The sequence below is a fragment of the Ostrinia nubilalis genome, chromosome 10 (genome assembly GCF_963855985.1).
Source record: "Ostrinia nubilalis chromosome 10, ilOstNubi1.1, whole genome shotgun sequence".
NCBI lineage: Eukaryota > Metazoa > Arthropoda > Insecta > Lepidoptera > Crambidae > Ostrinia > Ostrinia nubilalis.
Window position 1 is genome coordinate 4,809,227 of NC_087097.1, and position 22,979 is coordinate 4,832,205.

Sequence of the window (22,979 nt, forward strand, 5' to 3'; positions counted from 1 at the left end):
AACTCCTTTGTTTTAAATACAGGACAGTATACGAAAGACTGCAGTTTGAATTTAAAAAGGTGCCGTAATTTAGTTTCAATAGGTACGATTTTGGAAAAACACGTAGGTATTTGTTGTGCTGGCGACTGTATATTTTAAACAATGTTAAGCTTAATTCGTCAGAACAAAAAATAAAGAACTAAGATCATTGTTCCGAACATTTAATATCAAAAGTATTTTTCCCGGAAATTAAAGCTAAAAGTTTTTTGTTCACTTGTTTACTCCATCCCTACATACGAGTAGTGTTTTCGTTGAACCTGAGCCGTATAATCAACAATATTATTATTTTGTTTTAATCAATAAGGGTCTGATAATACAATACCTAACGTACCTGCACAATTTATAACTGGGAAAAATGAAAATTTTCCAAGGTGGGTGCCGTCCCGCCTCCGGCCCTCCAGCATCCAGTCTCGCATCCCGACTCAGACCTGAGACTCACCTCATTCTTGAGGTTGATGGGCTCTCGCTGCGGCCGGGGCGGCGAGTGCCGGCCCGCCTCCGGCCCTCCAGCATCCAGTCTCGCATCCCGACTCAGACCTGAGACTCACCTCATTCTTGAGGTTGATGGGCTCTCGCTGCGGCCGGAGCGGTGAGTGCCGGCCCGCCTCCGCGCCCTCCAGCATCCGTCTTGCATCCCGACTCAGACCTGAGACTCACCTCATTCTTGAGGTTGATGGGCTCTCGTTGCGGCCGGGGCGGCAAGTACAAGCCCGACTCCAGCCATCCCGCATCCGGCCTCGCATCCCGACTCAGACCTGAGACTCACCTCATTCTTGAGGTTGATGGGCTCTCGCTGCGGCCGGGGCGGCGAGTGCCGGCCCGCCTCCGTTCCTTCAGCATCCGTCTCGCATCCCGACTCAGACCTGAGACTCACCTCATTCTTGAGGTTGATGGGCTCTCGCTGCGGCCGGGGCGGCGAGTGCCGGCCCGCCTCCGTTCCTCCAGCATCCGTCTCGCATCCCGACTCAGACCTGAGACTCACCTCATTCTTGAGGTTGATGGACTCTCGCTGCGGCCGGGGCGGCGAGTGCCGGCCCGCCTCCGGCCCTTCAGCATCCGGCCTCACATCCCGACTCAGACCTGAGACTCACCTCATTCTTGAGGTTGATGGGCTCTCGCTGCGGCCGGGGCGGCGAGTGCCGGCCCGCCTCCGTTCCTCCAGCATCCGTCTCGCATCCCGACTCAGACCTGAGACTCACCTCATTCTTGAGGTTGATGGGCTCTCGCTGCGGCCGGGGCGGCGAGTGCCGGCCCGCCTCCGTTCTTCTAGCATCCGTCTCGCATCCCGACTCAGACCTGAGACTCACCTCATTCTTGAGGTTGATGGGCTCTCGCTGCGGCCGGGGCGGCGAGTGCCGGCCCGCCTCCGCGCCCTCCAGCATCCGTCTTGCATCCCGACTCAGACCTGAGACTCACCTCATTCTTGAGGTTGATGGGCTCTCGTTGCGGCCGGGGCGGCAAGTACAAGCCCGACTCCAGCCATCCCGCATCCGGCCTCGCATCCCGACTCAGACCTGAGACTCACCTCATTCTTGAGGTTGATGGGCTCTCGCTGCGGCCGGGGCGGCGAGTGCCGGCCCGCCTCCGTTCCTTCAGCATCCGTCTCGCATCCCGACTCAGACCTGAGACTCACCTCATTCTTGAGGTTGATGGGCTCTCGCTGCGGCCGGGGCGGCGAGTGCCGGCCCGCCTCCGCGCCCTCCAGCATGTCAGCCTCGCATCCCGACTCGTCTGCAACAAACAGAAAGTCTACATAAAAATGGAGCTTATGGAAAGAAACATTACGTATACATCGATGATATTTTGTATGTAAATAATTCAAAACAAAACTCTTTTTTTCTCTTAACTCCAGGGATAGATTTCAGTGCGCTTCGGTTTACACATTAGTATAGGTCTGAGGAACAAAATGCACTATGGGTTGATTCGGGGCAACACTTGGTCCAGACCCTAGCACTATCCTATAAACCTCAAAGGAATTTTGTTGAACTCAAGAGCGTAATACTCGATTCAAACAGAAGGCAAAGGGCCCACCGCAAAAGATGCGAAAGTGGGACCTACCCCAACGCGTCGCTACAAATAGGTCAAGAACGCAGACTGGGGGAAAATTCCGCCTTCTTTGCCGACGGCGGACAGGGCTGGCAAGTGTTATCCTGCAGGAATAATTATGTTTAGGCAAAAAATACATTTTGGTACTTTTGAACCTGTCTTTCTGCTGCATTATTTGTGCTTCTGCTGCAGTATCTCAATCTTACTGGATGATCGGTGACGCTGAAGTTTTAGACAAAGCATTTTTAAACTTGATTTAAGTACTGGCGCTTAAAGTAAAGGCAGAAGGTGAAAAAGCTGTTTCATAAAGTTCAAGTAGGTGTAAGTAAAAATGTAAACCCGAAATGAATCTAAGACAAGAAACAATGAAAAAGAACAGACATAATAACAAAATAGTAACACTCTTACTGTAGAATTAACTGCTGCGTTTGTTGCCAAGCTCATTTTAGTTTTTAAAAAATATTAACCCAATAAGGGTTAAAACGATTAATTTTAAACTCGCTCTATGAATCCTTAAAGCGTATCAGTTAACATTCGTAACGCCCACTAAATTATGCAGTCTCAATCTCATTCCAAATTAATTCGTAATCCGACAAAGCGAGAGGCAAAAAAGATAAACATTTAGCACCAACCCTACGAGTAGAGCCCGCGCGGAGCTCGCCTCAAACAAATTTGATATTGAGCGCTACGGTTGGGTTTACCTGTTGTCTTTACCGTGTTTTGTTTTGTTAGCTAATTTTGCACTGAAATGCGTTAAATGACAGTCAATTGTCTTTTTCTTTTGTTTCTTTTGCTTCTGGGGTCCAGCGTTAAGAATGTGGTCTTTCAAGAGGTTCTAGATCTATTGGGACCCACACCACTGTGATCAATGAGAAAATACATTGTGTATTGATTCCAATTTATACAGAAGCTTGCAGATTTGAACCGGCAAAAAGATTCAGAATGAGGTTTCAACATGAGACTAAGTAATAGACATAATTTAAAAATAGGTAAGAAAGAACCGATGAAAAGTAAACTAATCGGATTCTCGAATAAGGGTTCTTTGTCAGGACTACGGAACCCTAAAAACGTAGAGTAAGACGCCTTTCTGTTCAACGGACTAACAATCTCAAGAAGTTATGTGGCAGTTGCTGGGTGAAAAAAAGCATTAAGCAAATAGATACTAAAAATGTAATATTTCATATTGAATTTTACACAGTCATTGAAAATGCTTAATTTTCTTAAAGAAAAAAACAACCAAAACTTTAAATCGCAGCGCTTTCGGCCGACATCCGGACGATTAATAATTTCCTCAGCGAATAGCATAATTTGATGTTTGATCCAACGATAATATATGGGAATAGCCAAAGGTATTAGAAATAGCGATTCTGCGAACTGATCGCGAACTACGCAAGAATCGGTAGCGCTTCCACTTTTATCGAATCTTGTTGGCTTAGTAATATTTGGATTAATTTATTTATGGGCTACCATTCTGTTTAATGCAGCTAGTTCTATGAAGTATTAATGCGACTGCTCTAACTAAGTTACAGAGACAGTTTAAGTTTATACAAGATAAATTTTCAAGTAGTCATTGTCCTGGGAACTCGTGTTATTATCGTGTCAAATGTATGTTGTTATCTGTAACAAGATAGATACTCTGGTACCTACAAAGAATTTGACAAAGAAGAATAACCTTTTTTGATGGATGCTATGCTAATTACCGTGATATCTATCTAGAATGAAGAAGAAGAGGTAAAACTAAAAAAAATGTGTTGAGTAACGAATAATGTGGAGACAAAATGTAGAGCACGTACTAAATTGACTGAGATTATCGCGCCTTGCTTCTTTCACTTTTCTTATAGCGTTTGCATAAACTCTTTACTCATCGGTATGTATGAATATTTCACAAAATATATAAGTTAGAATGATTTCAAAACAGAGAGATTTGTTACAAAGGCTAAACAAACATCCTTAACTTAGAACCATGTTACAGCCCAGATTCGTTGAATTATATGATGTGGATTCATCCAATCCACATATAATATTCGGCGAACTCCATTACGGGCGCTCGCCCGTGTGCATTTTGAACTTTACACCCTGGGGTTAGATCCGGGCTTTACTACTTCAAGGGAAACTCGTCTTTATCGACGTTACAAACTAAGACACCACCAATCATTGTTCCGCAAATAGCCTAGGCGAGCCTAAGCAACAGAACGGATGCCAAAACCTAGCAGCCGTCGAATATGATTGCTCCTAATGCGCCGGGCGTGGGAGGGGGTGGGGCAGGGTGAGGGGGGCACTGCGTCGCGCCGTGTTTCTGACCGAGCAGTAAGTCTGGCTTAATCCTATCGGAAACGCGGGCCCCCATTGAAGATCGGGTAAGGCTCAACGTGAGGTGCCGAAGCGGAGATAGGTCTGAAGATTTTGACCAAAAATCGTTCGGCGATTGTTTTGATGGGATTCTTCGATTCTTTCTTACTTTTAGGTGTACAAAAACCTGTTTGCTCCGATATCAGATGTAACAGGAATTGATAATAAAGATACTAACTACAAACTTAGCAGAGCTGGTACCTACTATGAAGACTGTACAGCGAATAAGTTAACACACCTATTTAAATAAAATTAAATAGAAGGCTAGGCTTGCGATAAAAATAAGTCAAATGAAAAATTTAAAAAAATCCCAGAACCAATGTTCTTAACAGGTACAATCGTCCAGGCAATTTGAATATCCCAATTGCCTTTCAAAGATTACTAGATATAAAAAAAAACAATATAAGCATGTATGTCAAACACTGATCACATAACCAATCTCAAAAACTAAACTCCACCTCCGATTTCATCCCGAGAACATTAACCCTCGCACGGCCAAATTCATTTAACGTCAACATTCATCTTAGTTGCAACGTCTAAACCGGCGAAAATCCAGTAACACTATCCCACTCCATCAAGCAAACCCGAGACCAGTCTTCGGGGCTCGGCCCTCGTGCGCCGATGCATCTAGGCAGGGGGACATTACAAATTAATAGCACAAAGACCGGCCACAGATCGCCTGCGAAAATTTACAGACGCCAGACTCTTAGGGTAAGTCCAGGATAGATGCCCCACTTTTTGAAACAGCTCTGTAACTCAGTCAGTAAGTTTTTATCAACAATTTGATCTTAGTATCTGTAAACTATGGTCTTTCGTCTATGATATTACTATAATTATTTTAGTTTAAGTTATACCGATTCTGAGTAAATAGCATTTTAATTGACCTCTAAAAAGTGGGATAGACGCCTAATGTGGGGGATAGAAGACTCACTGTATGATTGCTTCAAAGGATAGATGCCTGATGCAGGGATAGATGACTCGTTAATACAGTTTTTGAATTCTAAGGATCAAATGCTTTTTGAAATCAAACAAGCCAAGTATTATTATTTAAGATTGTTTGTTATTAAATGAATTAAATATGAAATGTAATATTTTTTATTAAAAATAGTACATAGTACATCCACCCGAAGTCGGGAAAAGAGGTAATTCGATCAGAAGGGCTAACCTTAGGAAAGTAATAAATAGGGTATTTATTACTTTCCTAAGGTTAGCCGTACTACATTCTTTTTTTCTTCTTACTTGCTACTTGTGACAAAAAGAGCAGGTTAGGATAGATGCCCCTAGGAGCATGGGACATGGCTCTAAGGGCATCTATACCCAAAAAAAATTAGGCAACTATCCTTTTAGCATAGGATAGGTGCCTTTTTTAATAAAAGATATAATAACACTAAAAATCGAATTAAACATAGCTATCCCGTCTAATTTGTAAGATAGTCTATCAAATTATATAAAAATCTGCTTCATTTTACAGCTGATAAAAAAAATATCCATTAAAAGATACTTACCAATTTTATTTCGACGCTCGCTAAGGTTTGGCCGCGGAAGATTTTTGCTCTCACTGGCTAAACGAACGCACTCTTTGATGGTTTGCGAGGCGAAAAGTGGTACGGGGAGGTCCCTTTCTATTATACATACTATAACTTTATGCTAAGTTGCTTGTAACATAGTGTACTTAAAATCGCGGCACCTATCCCACTGGGGCATGTATCCTGGAATTACCCTAGTGCACTGCGGGTTAGGCGAGTTGGCTGGTTAAGATGTTGGCTATAATGGATTAAGTTATTAATAAAAAAGTACTTTGTAATAGTTAATATGGCCCAATGACGGGCAAAGTCAAAAAGTAGACAAAAAATGTTGAAGTTGTATAAACTTAGGAAGGTTGAAACATCACAGCCGTATTTTTTTTCTTTTGTATTTCAAGATGCATCTAATATGTTTCAATATAGCCTCAACTGTTCCGTCTTAAGCCCTTGTTCCCAACTGCATTAAAGCTCTTTTATTCTATGACCTACATGGGAATTGAAGCCCGAACCTCTGATTTGAGAGACTCTAGCTCTCTAACTACTGGACCATTGACATTTTTAAAATTAGACTACCCACAAAAAGTCTACTAAGCCACTAGCCATGGAACTAGAAATATAGCTGAAACAAAAGGTAACCTATTGTCACTCAGAGGAGTTCGCCAATCCATCAGCGAAATAATTTTTACAGCTCGTCTATCAGGCGAGTTCCAGAACTATCTATGAATAAGTACATACATAGGTACTCAATGTATACTATTATTTTTTTCGACTCTACACTTCAAGCAAAATCTGTATAGGTTAACACAGATGTTCTAAAAGAGCTACAACAACATCTAAAAGATCTTTAGAAGAACATTTGGGTCTTATAATCAAGCTTGCAGACTGATAGTAGATCTTATGGATCTACTAGAGCTAATTTACAACAGCCAAATAAGCTGAGGCGCAGATTAGCTCAATGGGGTCAAAGGTCGAGTCCTGCATTTGCAATGAATTAGCAATATCCTATTAAACACCATGATCAGATCATTTATGACCGTCAGTTAAGTACTTAAAGGCTAAGCTATTAATTACATAATAATAAATTGATTTTAATGTTAGAACAAAGGCACAAGGATAAACTTGACGTGCATTTTATTACAGATATCAGACATTTTATACCACAGGTAATTATAATACATAATTTTAATTATTTTGAGTCAAGTGCTGCAGAATTCATACCATCTTCGTTAAAGCACACTGAATAACCCTAATCCGTTACAAAATATCTCCTCTAACAGGCAGTTTCAAAATATTATTATCTAAATCACTAAACCTAACTTAAGAAAACACTTTATCTCCAAGTAACGCTTCTATCTATCTACGATATAAATTCAAAAGATCCAAATAAAGCTCTAAAACTGCCCAAAATAACCTAAAAGCTCTAAGATTTTTAAGCCCCAGTGCATGCTATCTGACCCGTTGACTTGCTTCGCCCAGTGGGCCGGGGTGGCAGGGGGAAAGGGGCGAGTCTAATGCGTTAGAGGCTCTCATATCCGCCGCACGCACCCGCCTTAGACGGCGGACGAATCTAGATAGATTACAGTACAGTATCATTTCGAATAGTGTTTCTGTTATTGGGAGAGCTTGATTCAGTTTGACTTAATTGGGGGAGGGTGGTTCTTTTTTTTTTAATTAGATGTCATTGTGTATTATCAGTTTTATGTCATTAGCAAAATTCATTAATAGACGGAGATAACTAGTCTAGTTTCTAACCCAAAAGAATGCCATAGGAATAAATTCCATTCCCGCTATTACAACACAACAGTGAAATATAATTATAATACAAGAAGCGTGTTTTGTGATTTTCATCAAACTTTAAAAAAGTAGAAGTTTTTTAGCTAAGTTTTTTAACCGACTCGGAAGGAGATGTTGTTGAGAATGTTTTAGATTTAATGACAACAGATGATAAAATAATCTCAATGGTATGAACTACGAAACGCTAATCCCTGTTGCCTTTGCGTAGCTTGTCAAAGGGCGTTCGTCGTTGCACCATTATAGGGTTTAGGAAATGCGTATTTTCACGTACTTTCATTTTCCAAATGACTGCACCCTTTTAGAAATAGAAAATAGAAATATGTAGCAGTAGAAGAAAGTAAAGAGTTTAAATTCAAACTTTTTGCTAGAGATACTAATTGACAAAATATTTTACATAAACATGATCTCATGTTAACCAACTAAGAATCTAAAACAGACTTTAATAAAAAACTTTTTTCAACTTCTCATAAACATAGATCATTTTATAGGGCTTATGATATCTATCGCATATAATTATGTCAAGCAAGATGCATTGATGATGAAGAAATCAGCTTGTAAATATTGTAATAAATATTTAAATTGCATGCAAAAGTGCTATTTATCGACCCATATAAGGCATTGATTATTAAGAAGAAAGAGGATTTTTTAATTTCTTTAGACAAGAATAGAAAAACCTGAATGGCACACAAAAGGTGCGAAGCTAAAGTGTAACGTGAAACAGAAAATTGGTTGAAGTCACAGAGTAGAGTCACGATGTAAACGTAACAAATAAAACACAGCACATCCTATTAGGTGCGTCGTTACACAAAACTAAGCGGATTTACATTTTAGAGAAGATTTTTCAATCGTCTGATAACTTTTAATTGAAGCTTAAGTTTGGCACACTGACAGTTTCAGTATGAAAAAAATATTAAAATGACATGTTTATTCTTCAGTTAAAAGATATCTGACGATTGAAAAATCAAATCAGCCCTTTAAGGTTTAAGTAGGACAATTCTGAAAGCAAACAACATAATGTAGTGTTATCAGTTGCTAATCTGGTATGAGTGAGGCTGAGGTGATAGGGAGGGGTGAGTCGACATCAAACGGTGTCACAACGCTGCAATATGGTGGATGAAAGATTATTGCCAATATTATGTCGCGAAGACGATTATTGTACTACGTTCATTGATTTTTTTTTAATATTTTTTCGGGTGAATTGTCACCTCATACATAACGATGTCGACCCCTGTCGAGGAAACTTCGTTCGTTCGTTTCAGCCGATAGACGTCCACTGCTGGACAAATGCCTCTTCCAAAGATTTCCACACGAGGAAACTTATTATTAAAAAAAACGGACGTATAACATAATTTTAATTATGTCTTCAGAAGTAAATTCAGATGACAATCGTGAATTCCAACTATGGTAGTAGCTTGACTTGGTGTGAGGCCGGGTGAAAGGGGTGAGTCAAATGCGTTAGAGGGTCTCATATCCGCCACGCACCGAGCCGTGGCTCAGACCCAGGACGAATCGACCTGGCTACTTTACAGTATCGTTGCGAATGAATTTGCAATTGGAGAGGTTAATTTGGCCTGCACTAGACGAAAATTCGATTACAAATTGCAGGGGACGCTGCAGTTAGGTTTACCGTCATCTTAGGACTAATTTGATTTAACCAGTTACATAATTGGTTTGATAAGTGAGTATTATCTGGGCTAATTGGATTCTGCGTACAGATATTTTCAATTCAATAGAAAAACTCTATCTAGGTTTTTTTTCTTCAAAGTTATTCAATTCTTTGGTTTTATCTCATTTTATTTACGTGGGGCCGATAAAATAACACGCATTCATTCGCTTTCAATCGAATTATTTTCGCAAATTTCAGCCGGCGTTCAACCGAGTCCGAGTCGAGGCAGAACCCTTTGTTTTATGTTTTTCCTATTCGAATATCATTCGTGAGGCTTTAACGACTGCCTCTCTACAAAAGTAAGCGGACAAATTGCTTCTAAAACAACAAAAGCCGACCGGAAAAATTCACAATCGCACCGAATCATTAATCTCAGAAACAAATGGAAATCGGCCGACATCTGCTATACTCGGGGAAAAAAATGGCGGCCATAGCCGACAGTTGTCACGTTATTCTCGACGGGATTAATTAGAAATGCGATTAAAAGCAAACAAAACAGGGAATGGTGAACTTAAATTAATGAAAAATTACCACCCTCTGCGAGCCACTCGTCAACTCTTTTTTAACGGGTCGCTCCCGTGCATTAAGCGGCTTTAATTTGAATTCGAAATTAGAATTACGCGCGCTTTATAATTATTGTTTTTTTTTTGCTTTTTTTCGGCCAGTGACGCCTGATTTCTGATTCCGAGGGTTGATTATTCATTTTGGGAGCGTGCGAGTTTTGGAATTCCTATTCAATTTCACGGAATGAAACATGTCATTTTGGCTTTGTTTACTTTTGCGTACTGGATGCGAAACCTCATAATTAAATAGGTTACCCGACTGTAGAAGGAAGGATATTCATAAATATGAAAGAAAAAACATAATAATTACGGTCTCCTTTTATGTTAAAATTGCATTTAGTTAGTGCTTACTTGTGAACTTGGAGGTTATACCAAGCAGGTAAAAGATACTAACTTCACAAGTAATATCGATGTAGAGTGATAGTAACAAAATTGAATCAAATTTTCTTTTTTGGACGACTATAGTAAAAATGTATCTACAAATATCCATCCATTTTGAACTAGATAGACAGGCGCTACTTTTACTTTACAATATTCTGTTGCCGAGGTAACGTTGCAAAACCTCTCAAAAAGAAAAACATTTTAGACCTCATTTTCACAAAGAATTAACAATGCAGGATTACAACAAGTAATCGAGACACCCGGAGTGAGAGGGCCGGGAGTGGAGACGAGGGCCCTCCGGAGGAAGCGTTTTGTTGCGTGTATGACGTAAACAATGTGAAGGCAGGCGCGAAGACATGTATGTTATACTCATATGTTTATATTTTCTACTTACAGAAATACACTACACTATAGATTGTTTCATCCACGAAGACGCGCCCCACCATTCTTCCGATAATGTTTGAGTGTTATTGGTACACGCTAAATTATCCATGTGTGTACACGAACACTACAATAATGACTCTCGGATTGCTCAGATCAAACTCCCCGTACCCCGCGCTTCCCTCGACCAGAAATTGGTGGGGCGCGTCTTCGTGGAGGAAACGATCTAAGCTCTGCCCGCGTTTTTTTTTTCAGCCGAATGACGTCCGCTGCTGGACAAATGCCCAAGGATTTCCACAAAAACCGGTCCTGCACCTCCCGCAACCTTCACCAGATCGTCGGTCCACCAAGGTGCCCGCGACTACGCATGAAAATCGTTTGAATAATTTTTCCTGCTTTCGGAACATTTTTCATAGATCTGCTCTTATCGGTCATAGCGTGATAATATAAAATATAGCCTATAGCTTTTTTCGATTAATTGGCTATCCAGTACAAAAAGATGTTTTCAAATCGAACCAGTAGTTTTTTAGTGATTAGCGCGTTCAACCAAACAAACTCTTCAGGTTCATTGATAACAAAATAGTCTCTTGCTTGGAAAGTTTTGGGTTGAGTTGCACCACCTTATTGAAGCCATAACAATAACAAAACCGGTGCTTTTTGTATGTAGTGTGACAGATTTTTGACATTTGTTAAAATTAAAGTAAGATGGTGCAAGTCAGCTTTAGTACTATTATCTGCATACGTAGAGTCCACCTACTATTCACCCTGGCTATGGTCTATAAAGAAATAAAGATTAACGCATGCCATTATTCCTCTGGCGACATATACGCCAAGAATTACAAGCAATAAAGTAGGTAATTTCATTATTCGGTGTGTGTCATTAAATCACACATTATAGGGCATTTTCGCAAACGTTAAGCAAGTACAGAAGATGCACTTCGTACATACTGGTGAAAACAACACGTAATAACACAATGGTGTATCAGTCACATTTAGTAGTGTCGAATCTCAATGAAAATACAAGCATGCTGTAGAGTAGTAGTAGTACAATGTAGTAGTACAATGTAGTAGTACAACGAGTAGTTAATTATTTTTAAATTGGGGACAAAAATTGGCACTACGAGTAAATAAAATGCACGATAAAATTAAAAGGCATCATAAAGCTTTTTATGTCCCTTGCCTCTTCGTCCCTAATAGCATTCAAGATAATAATTACTTCTTTCAAAGAAAATCACTGAATTCAATTAATTAACGTGATTTGACTCTAGTGGACTGAAAATGAATCATATTCATATTATTGTAAATGGTTTGCAGTAGTTTGCTTAGCCTTTAACAAGCATTTTTTTATTAAACATGTTCATTAGTAGGTACTAAATGGACATAGAGCCATCTGCACTAGCATATCTATGATTTTACACTCCAGAGTTTCCTTGACCATTACGATTGTGTGCCTGTGATGTTTGAGCAATAAACTTTTGTTTCGCTATTACTACCTAGTTCAAAGAACTTGTGTCAACGCTAGTTTTATTCTGGTAGGGAATAATGACAAAGAGAAATTTCTCTTGCTCGTTTTAACCGCGACTATTCTGATGCGGTGATTATTGTTTGTTACAATCCAATTGGACGAACCACACTAGTTGGTGTGGAGTTGGAATGTTGGTGATGCGATTTTGTTTTTCGGAGTTTTGCAGAATTCGTCCAACTTGTTGGCCTCACAGTCGGATTCAAGGTAGCAGATCCCTTCATCTTAGCTGTCTTAAGAAGATAGCTTCGCTTTATGCATATTATACTCGTATCAAACTACTACTCAACTTTCACTGGTTGGGTTTCATTGGAGGCCAAGCCGTAGATCCTGGCTATAGTTACAGGAGTTTCAATGGTGGGAAAGTGTAGTGGGATATGTCCCGTCACTTTAACTGAGATATTACGTTGATATGTCAAAAATTTTTGAAAAGTTGATGTCTGCATTTTTGCTCTAGCTAACTTTTACCCAGATTTTTCAGGATTAGTATAGGTATCCTCATATTTCACACACTCAAAAAAGCTGGAAGCTTACAGTGCTAAAAAGTAGCCAAACAGATTCTGACTCGAAAATGCCATCGGCAGCCAAAACCGTCAACATTAGGCTTTCACACCCCCGAAATTCCCACGGCACTGCCCGCGAATTACCCGCGCGCATTTACAAATATCGGTCAATTACCTGCAGATAACAATTATTGAAATCGGTTTCGCTCTCGTCGGCAAGCTAAATATAATAATAGAGACAGTTCGGCCTCACTCCGGCGAGGGACGCGCCCGGGATCGCACCTATGGCGGGAAACTACTACGCTTTAAAACAGGGGGCGTAGTGCGAGTTTACGTCAAACGCATTCGATAAAAAGTGACATTAAATGTACGACGGATTTTACAGCGCCCCTAGCGGAAACTTTTAAGAACTAAAATCATCATCATCATCATCATCATCTCAGCCATAGAACGCCCACTGCTGAACATAGGCCTCCCCCAATGCTTTCCATGTTGCCCGGTTGGTAGCGGCCTGCGTCCAGCGCCTTCCCTCTACACTAAAACTAAAATCAAACAATGAACAAAATCTTCATATATTTTTAACGCGCTCGCTAGTGACGACGTTTGATGTAAACTCACACTAAGCCCTCTGGTGTACGGTCGACAGCAGTTGGTTTTGTTGGAAAATGACATGTATGACAACTGCTTATGGTCTGTTTAACTATTTTCAGACTAGATCATGCTAGATCCTTCTGTACCATAATGCTGAATCGCACCTAACGCGGATTCGCGAAACTCTACGCTTTAAACCTGTACAGTTTTACAGCATGTCAGACTGTTTTGCTGGGAAATGACACCAATGAATAGTCCTTGACTAGTTAGTAAGTTGGACTGTACTGACTAGTTTATGATAGATCCTTATGGACCACTAAGTTGAACTCTTATCATGTTCAATTCGCAAGTAGTTGAACTCCGAAACCTTTCTCAGTGGCAGGCTTTGACTTTATTTTTAGTTCGATACTTAACACACTACATGATCCCTTGCTTAACGTAGAACTACTATTTTTTCATAATTGACGCCGCATGATACAGAGAGCCCACGTAACGGGAATGGATGCAAAAGAGCAAAGAAGTTGCATATTATCTTACTTTTATTACTTTCCCAGGCGACAGTATTTTATTAGGCAGGTGTTGCACCTAAAAACGCGACAAGTGACCCCTCTGTCAAATGCAAGCTGCACTAAACACGGCTCAATACAATCTGGCACCAAGGACGGCAACCTGACCATAGTTACCAACCACCTGGTCAGATGTCGTCGGCCTTGATACCAACCCTTTCATAATTCCACGATTCAAGACTGTCACGTGACTCGACTTTCCATAGTTTATTTCTTAACCCTTCACTCTCTCAGTTAAATCGAGACTAACCAGTTGGATACAACGTGTCTACGTCTACCAACCTTTTCATACAAGTTCCACAATTAAAACTCATAAAAAACACCAATTCATTATCTGTATTAGATTAGATACTTATGCCCGTTTTCACCATCAATCCCTAATTTTTAAGTGACCCCCATGACAGCAAAATTCCTGTTATTTGTCACTTAAAAATTAGGGATTGATGGTGAAAACGGGCATTAGGCTCTCAAAGAGTACCTATTTTACACGTCCCAACCCTCCCAATGCTTCGGGACAATGATATGGACCAGTGCTGAGAAGAAGCAGCGCAAGAAACCCAGTTACTTATTGATTCAAGACTTTTTGTCACATGACTCAATCTTCTACGTTTATTCCTTAACCCTTTACACCCAAGTCGAGACGGTAACCAGACGATTATAATATACGAACGACAGCACGTCAAGCAAGCATCTTAAGTAGATGTATTAGGGGAGATATTTCATATCATAAAAGTTTTACGACTCAAGACAGTCTTGTCACGTGATTCAACCTTCTACTGTTTATTCCTTAACCCTTAACAGCCCGAGTTGAGTCGAGTCGAGACGGTAACCAGACGGTTACACCATACCTACGTCGCGGTGTGCAGTCGATCCCGAATTCCAGGCGCGTTAATAATGTACCGTCATTTGCGGGCGTTACCGGGTTAACAATATTTTCGCCGGTTGAATCGGCCCGTGTCGTGTGGCGCTCCACACGCGGGTACAGACAGCGACAGAAGTCAATGTGGATTTAAGGGATTGGTAGGGTTGATATGACGTGCATGGAGAAAATTAATAATTGTATTTGAAACTCAATGTTAAGAAGATAGAGCAAGAGTACTTAGTTATTACAAAGTAGCACCTGTTAACACTGTATAAGATGCTAAGAATGTTTGGCTATTACATTTGTTTATGTGAATGTAGGTAGTCTTTAAGAGAAAATAATTCCGATCCAATTCTGTGTAATAATGTGTCCGATAAGTCCTACTGCCTAATTTAAGTTATTGACTGTTGTGAATCCTACTAATATTATAAATGCGAATTAAACAATATTTTTAGCTCATTGTGGATTCATGAAGATTTTTAATTGTTAAAGAATACATAAAAAATACTTAAAGAAAAACAGCAATCATCATCACATCATTGTCGGATTCTAGAGATTTTAAGGCAGAATATTTTATTCCTCAACACCATAACATTTCAGTTGTTAACCAACAAACAAAAGAAAATCATCATTGACCGTCCCAATGACGAACAATCCGTAAACCTTTTCCCACTGACTGTACACCCATTGATAATGGAATATTTGGGTGCTGATGATGATACTCGCTTTCGTTTAATGAATGTGCGATGACTCCGTCACAACTGGCGGCGACTGTACGGAATCAATGCGTTCATTGATGCCGCGGTTTAAATACTACAAGTTGCGATAGTTTTTGGCGGGCACAGTTAGGGTTGAATGCAGTGGGCGTAATACGAATTCGTAATATAGCCATTGTTTTAGTTACATAGGAACTATTGTAATAATAAGTATTGCGAAGATTTAGTTACTTTACGCTACCATCCAGTGCTCTAGCACGAAAAACTTTCGACTTCGAATCGTTTGCGCATTCGAATCGCCATCAAAAGATTTAGTATGAAAACTTAAATAGAGCCCCTCTGAAAGTGACGAAAAGTGAACTCAGTGAGAAACTAATTTTAACAATAAAAATTGTCACGTTTTCGTTGAATTCGAAGGCTAAGTATCGAATTTTATCGAATACGCAAACGATTCGAAGACGAAAGTTGTTCAAGTTAGAGGTACAGAACTACTGCCAACTGGCCAGGTGTGACGTGTTTCGGCCGAAATCAATGTCCATTGACGCCGGATAGTGCGTGCCGGGTAATTCGCGTAAAACTACGTACGCAAATATGATGACTATTAAGGGCATTCTGCACGCAATATTTGCAATCAATTGTTATTGTAACGTCATCGATATGAATGGGGTGTTTATTGTTATCGGTTTTGGGACAATATCTGTATGTATTTACATCTGGACATCTGATTTTATATTGTTAAAGGCTGCGATTATAAATTGATAAAGTGTATTTTAGTTGTGACTTTTACCACAGAATAATAATAAGTACTACGTACAGAAGTTTTACTTCGCGAAGGTATTTAAAAAAATGTATGCTCAATGTCATTAACAATATGGTGTAATTTAGCCTGTCTCAAGAGTCAAGCACCATTTTGTTGACAAACGTCAGTGATCGGCACTGCGCCGAAGCTATAGGGCTGACTTAGGTAAAATGATGTGACGTGAGGTGCCAAACTGCGGAAAATGGCGGAGGAAATACATGATTTAGCATGAATTATCATGAATAATATTGACTACTTATTTACCTCTCAGTGTCTTGAGGCAACTTAAAAAAGTACATTCTGTGTTTTTATTATTATTTAGGCAGTTAAATACTGCACAGTATTTAGTACACAATTTTCTTTATTTTCTTCCATCATACACAAGAATACGCGTGCGTGAGTCAATATTCGCTCGTATGTGAGGCCTTGTCGAATAGTATCCTCTAGGTGGGCCATCGTGCGTGTTTTGTTTTCGATGTAAACTCGCGGAGATGAACAGGCCTGCTTTTACTAAATATCACCGTAACCAATTTTCGCAAGGTGTGCAGCGTAGAGCGTTAGGTTTCTTTGTAGTCTTATAAAAGAGCAATTTAAAGCGTTTCTACAGCCTGTTATCTTTAGGTCATAAAGCTGCTTAATACTTGCAAAATTAGCGCTTTCTTTTGCTGAAGTCATCGCCTTTTTGTACAATACAAAAGCTACAATATGGTATTTTTTTTAATAACATCAATTACACCAACTTGCTATGGGTAAAACACTAGATTTTACCTTTAATGCACCGTTTCAAAGCCCAAAAAACTCAAACTTTAAAATACCCACATCCATCCAGCAAAACCCAAACAAAAACAGAAACACCTGCAAAATTGAAACCGCGAGTAGTAATGGCGATCATCGCACGCACACAGCGATGACGATTGACGATCAATGACTTTCATTGATGACGCGGCGCGGTGTGCGTGCACTATCCTGGATGTATGTGATAGTAGCCACTATCGAGTAGTTTTACGCCGGTTTCGGTCGTCAGTTTTTCTGCCGCAGGTGTATGAAAGTTTTTTCTATATAACTTATACAGGTTGATTTTGTAATCAGTGTCCCAATTTTTAGAAGCGAATTTACTTCGTTCGTAGAAAAATACGTACATTATGTACAAGTAATTGCAAAGCTTAATAGACATAATGGCGTCCGAAAATAAGCCTTAATCTTTAAAACTTAAGATATGGACACCCGTGAAAAAGATTTTCAATGTTTTTTTTGCGAAAAATACCACGATTAAAAATAATTAAGATAAAGTTTTATTGTTAAATTGTTCTATAGAGCTTAATAAAAAATGTGGATACTGTTAACAAAGTCACCCTGTATTAAGAGGAAACACAAGGGCCATACAAACATAGTCTGTTTTCTCACTGGATAATACCGGTAGAGTCATATTTGAAAAAATATTTTACCTTAGAACCATACATTACCCTTGATGAACATAGCCGGTATCTTTTATGATATTCGCTGATATTTTTTTATTTTTTTTAATACTATAATAGTAGCGAGAAACATAGTTATTAACTTGATCTGTTTCTAGAAATTAACTCTACATTAGGCTGTTAGGTTTATTTCACACACAAGGGATGTGTACGACTCACAATCATTTAACTGTTAAATCTTTTTAAGCCCTTTTCGAAATAATCATTCATCGTTAACCATTAAAGCACTTTGGCAAGAACAAAAAAGATTTCACGAATCGTGACTATAAATACACACAAAAGATTTCAACCTTTCCCTACTAATATAAGCTACTATTCGTTTCAATACAATCATAAAAATTGCTCATCCATAAAATTCTTAATAATAATGTATATTAACTATACTTGACCGGCGAATATAGACTCTATGGGTGTACTTATAAAGGTAATACTAGCGTGATAAAGTTTACTATTCATTAGTAACTTGATCAAAGGGTTGGCAAATCCAGCTCCTATTGTGAATGGTCACGCGTCAACTTAGTATTACGTGTAATTATGTGTTTTTATGTTTCCGTTGCCATAGAAATTAATACGGCGCTTAAATAAAGGATTTAATAAGTCATGCATATGTCTCAAAGGATGGGAGGTCCTAGCTATTGATGATCATGTTTTGTAAACAGTTTTGTGACATGTTTTTTACCCTATTGGGTTCTGTCTTTGTACACATATAAAAAGCCAAAAATAATTTTGAGATATACTTTTTATTTTAATATTGATTAACCCTTTGACTGCGAGTGTGTCACAAACTAAGGACAAATTGTGACGTCAATTTACATTGCGATATTTATATATTTTTTACAGTCAACGTGCTAAAATTACTTTCAATAATTAAGATACTATAATGTTTATTCAATTTGAATTGCGAGATCCAACAATTTAAATTTACGTAAAATATGTTTATAAAACTTTTAATCAAAATTTCCGAACGAGCATGTTAATAGTTCCAAGTGTATTGGATTGTACAGTAAATAATACTTAAATAGTTCGCAAATTTTAATTAACTTGCAATTTAATTATTTTGTTTCGGGACTTAATAACTCTTTTGTATCGTGTTATCGAGGGAAAGTAATGGAAAAGTATGCTTGCTAATATTACAAAAATAACAATAAATTGAGGTGTTCTCATGCTATAGCATTCAAGTTCGAAGCGTGCGGGGCATATACCGTGACACCCAAAGTGACCAAAAAGTTGATAACACAACCTTTTCCAATTGTAACAAAGACATAAGTGCCACTTGTGGTCTAAACTGAATAAATATTTTTGATTTTGATTTTTTGATTTTGACGTGTTGCGATCTTTTTGGCTACTTAGGATGTCACGAACTATTTGACGCTAACTGTACGTAGCAGCGTCTGTTCGAAGTCAAAATTCTGTAACACAAACATAATTATCATTAACCCAAAAAACGCCGAAAATGAAACGCCAAAACCAACCCCGGACAGATCAAAAAGGCCAGCGGTGACATCTCGTAATACCAATTCTAATTACGCTTAATGTCCACTGTTATTTTTTCGACTTTTAATGCTCCGCCATAAAAAGATAATCACAAAAATAATTGAAACGAAATAATAAAGGAGGAGGGAGAGCGGGCGGCGATTAATGACGTGGGGGGAGGGGGATAGTCGGCACATTACGACCTAAATAATCAACATAATTACACTTTTTACCTCGCTTCCCCCTTTTTACCCTAATAAGTGGCGGTGAAAAGATTCTCTATTCAGATCGTTCGTAAAAGGATAGTTAATGCTCGGTTCAAGTTTTTAATGCCTTTTAGGTGACGGTGGGTTATTTATCTTTTATTGTCGACACAATTTGCGGGAGTTGAAATAGTTTGCGTTATCATTGCACGTCAAAAGCAGGACCATAGATAGCACTGGGCTTTCGGTGCGTGTTGACATTTAGGCAGTAGGTACCTTCTTGGCAAATGAAATAAAACAAATGCCCAGACCTTTGCTGAAATTAAATGTACTGTAGACAGAGCGGATGCATGTTACTAAAACCTAAATTGATTTTTTTAATCAATGAAAAGGTAATAAAAAATAAGTTGACAGTAGTAATTAAAGCTACAGTAATTGCCATTTTTCATGAATTAATTATATCTACATAATTGCAGAATAAAAGATCCTTGAGTATGTTGCAAATAATAGAAATGTTCATTTTCAAACAAGAATAAAACACAATTCCTCACCACATTCACATTTAATCGCTTTTGTAATCAATACGTCGTAATTACAAATATCATGCAATCATGTTCGAGCAAAGGGTTAACTCCACCGGCCTACAAGGCTGCGTCGAGCGGAGTTAGCGCCCTTCTGTCTAAGAATCGGTATATAATTAGAGATAATGAGACCCTATTCAAATGTCCGTCTGGATCCTTCGATGCGCGCGGATGGGCGAAGAATGGATGTGACAGTTTTAAAGTTTTTAACCCTTAGATCGGCCAAGCAATTTTTTTTATTGGATCTTTTTACGGTGCAGAATAATGTTGTAATGCGATAAATATTTTCAAGTCTGAAACTCACAAGAAAATTGGCAGAACCTACTTTATTTAAAAATGACACAACTGAATGCAATGTGATTAATGTAGAGATGCAAATATTTTGATAGGAATAAGAGTATTTTGGCCAGATTAATGGTTTGAAATTTTCAATGCAATGTGTCATTGGTCATAATAGCGTCATCATGCAAAGAAACATCATAATATTATCAAAATCATCAAAATTTAATATCAAATATCATCGTAATTAAAGATGAATTGGTAGATGTCACCAACACCTGATACGTACAAATTAAGTCATTAAAAAGTGTTTTGCATTTTCCAATCATTTATTGTATAGTTGTTGCAACTCACGATGGCGAGTGAGCTTTACTTGTGTGTGTACGTGTACATACATGCACATAAGCCCACCACAAATGTAAAGCTCACTCGCCTTCTTGAATTGCAACAAATATATTATTACCTACAAATACCGCATCAACTCGCTTCGTGACTCCACGGCCATCGCTCAACCGACGAAAATAGGACTCGAAGTGAATGAAGGGGTTCTTAATTCGGTGAAATTGTAATTATTTGCCTTTGAGATACTAAAAAAAGTTAATTTATTCCCAAATTATAATGCAGCGCTGTGAATGCGATGCAATAATTTTAGCTGGAGATAATTAGTTTAAGTCTGTTTCTGAGTGTGGCAGTTTCAATATTATAATCCGGGCCTTTTCAAGGCGAGACTGAATAGGCACTTACAGGGCAAATATGTATCCTAGGCTGCATCTCACTTGACATCAGATGCGATTACGGTTGGATACGTGCCTTCTTCTGCATAAAAAATGATTTTGTAGACTGTTACAGTGATGTCAGATGTTATGAGCTTGTAGATGTCTGGCATGCCTCGATCATGAAGCTAACGAACCTACAGCTTGAGATCATGTTTCTTATCGGAAAACCAGGTCGATCCAAGCCTAGAGTATTCTGAACAAACTGTAGTATAACTAGGTACTATTAACAGTCAACAATACAAAAGACAAGCACATTTTTGTTGCAAATTCGCTCTTTTTACTTTTACAGAAAATTAGCTTAATGTGCCTTTATTGTACTGCAATATTTTTAGTACTCGGTAATATCCCACTTGGTAGTTTTCTGAAAAATAGCCTGCATAAAAATATTCCCTTTATAGATTCAAGTATTTTAATGCCAAATATAATTAAACTAACATTTGCAAAAATATTCCAAGCCAAGTTAATTTAACCCTTAATTTATCTCTTAGTTTATTTATGAACTGCGCGCAAGAAGTCACTTAAGCATTCTTAATAATTAAGCGACATCTCAATTACCGCCTTATCTTTCCCATTCCTGATCAGTCGTTTTTGTATGTACGGCAATTTACTTTTTGGCACCATACTTATAAGATTGCATTCTGGAGTTCTGTTATTCTGTTATTTTATCGTGTCAATTACATTTGACACATTGATAAACAAAATCCTTTAGTCAACGAACAGAAACAGTAAAGTAACGCACGCAATTGCAAGACTCCGTCGTAACCAGCGCCGGAGAAAAACAAAATAAAACGCAAAATGAGACCGACCACTTCTAATTAAAATGATTAACTTAATGGTCTTAGTCATTAGCGATTTTAATTATGAATCGTCTGTTTGTTTTTTCGTTGAAATTATAAGTTGCTACCATTTTACGATTGGTACCGAGTTTTGGTTTTATGGCCGATCGGGTTGCCGCCATTGTTTGCAAGGCTGGGCTCGGACAGGCGAGAAAATATTGTGTTCCAATTATTTTAGTTTTAAATGAATAAGCCAAGGTAAAGACAGATGGTTTTTATAAAAACCTGCCTATAAAAGACTAGGGTGTCTAACACTAGGGTTGTACTATTATTATGACCTCAGATTTTACAAAACCCACACAATAGACGGTGAAGACTTAATTTTTATTTGATCCTATTTATTTGAAACTTGCCATAGGTATAGCGATCAGAAACAATAGTTACCTAGCTACTCCTAAACGAAATACCTAACAGTTAAATAATATTTAATGACATCAAAATTCCGAAAACTCCGACCTTGGACATTACCAATTAAGAGATAAATCTTAATTTCATAATTATTTCCCACTTAAAACAACCGCGAATGGAGAATCCTATTATTTCCTAATTCAGTCATTATCGGACGTCACAAATGAGCAATTAATTAGTAATTAACCCTATCGAGTTGTAAACACTTAATGAGGCATTGTGATGAAATGAAACTGCGCAGATCTAAACAGGTGACATGTCACCTCTGTGTTGCACGAAATGCGAATAAAGGCGGATTTCTATTTGTTTGGTGTGTTATGTCGTGCGTGACGCATCAGAACGGATTCGGTTACAGACTTTTAAAGAGTGTTGTGTCGTGGGGCTTCTGACGGGTCGTATATTAAATTCCACCTTGAGTCTGATTTTTCCAAAAGGTCTCAATTGTTTATAAACTTGTTAAATAGTTTTACATTCTATCTCCAATTAGTACCTAATGAGACAGAACAGATAGTGCACTACATAATATTATTTTTGAGCTTAACAGAAGTGACTACAGCGTAATCAGCCAATAGCTAAGATTATCCTTGTCTGATCGAAGTTGCGCTGTAATAAGTTATGTCCTATCTATGAAATGTAAAATAAATTTT

At 38.7% G+C, this 22,979-nt stretch overlaps 1 long non-coding RNA gene across 1 annotated transcript in view; it reads right to left on the reverse strand.

Annotated features, from left to right (window-relative positions):
- Window positions 1-1,695: 1,695 nt before the first annotated feature.
- LOC135075716 (uncharacterized) overlaps window positions 1,696-22,979 on the reverse strand; it is a 36,696-nt gene continuing 15,412 nt past the window's right edge. The window contains exon 3 of the long non-coding RNA XR_010258098.1: window positions 1,696-1,770. This is a non-coding gene — a long non-coding RNA (uncharacterized LOC135075716). The remainder of the gene's footprint in view (window positions 1,771-22,979) is intronic.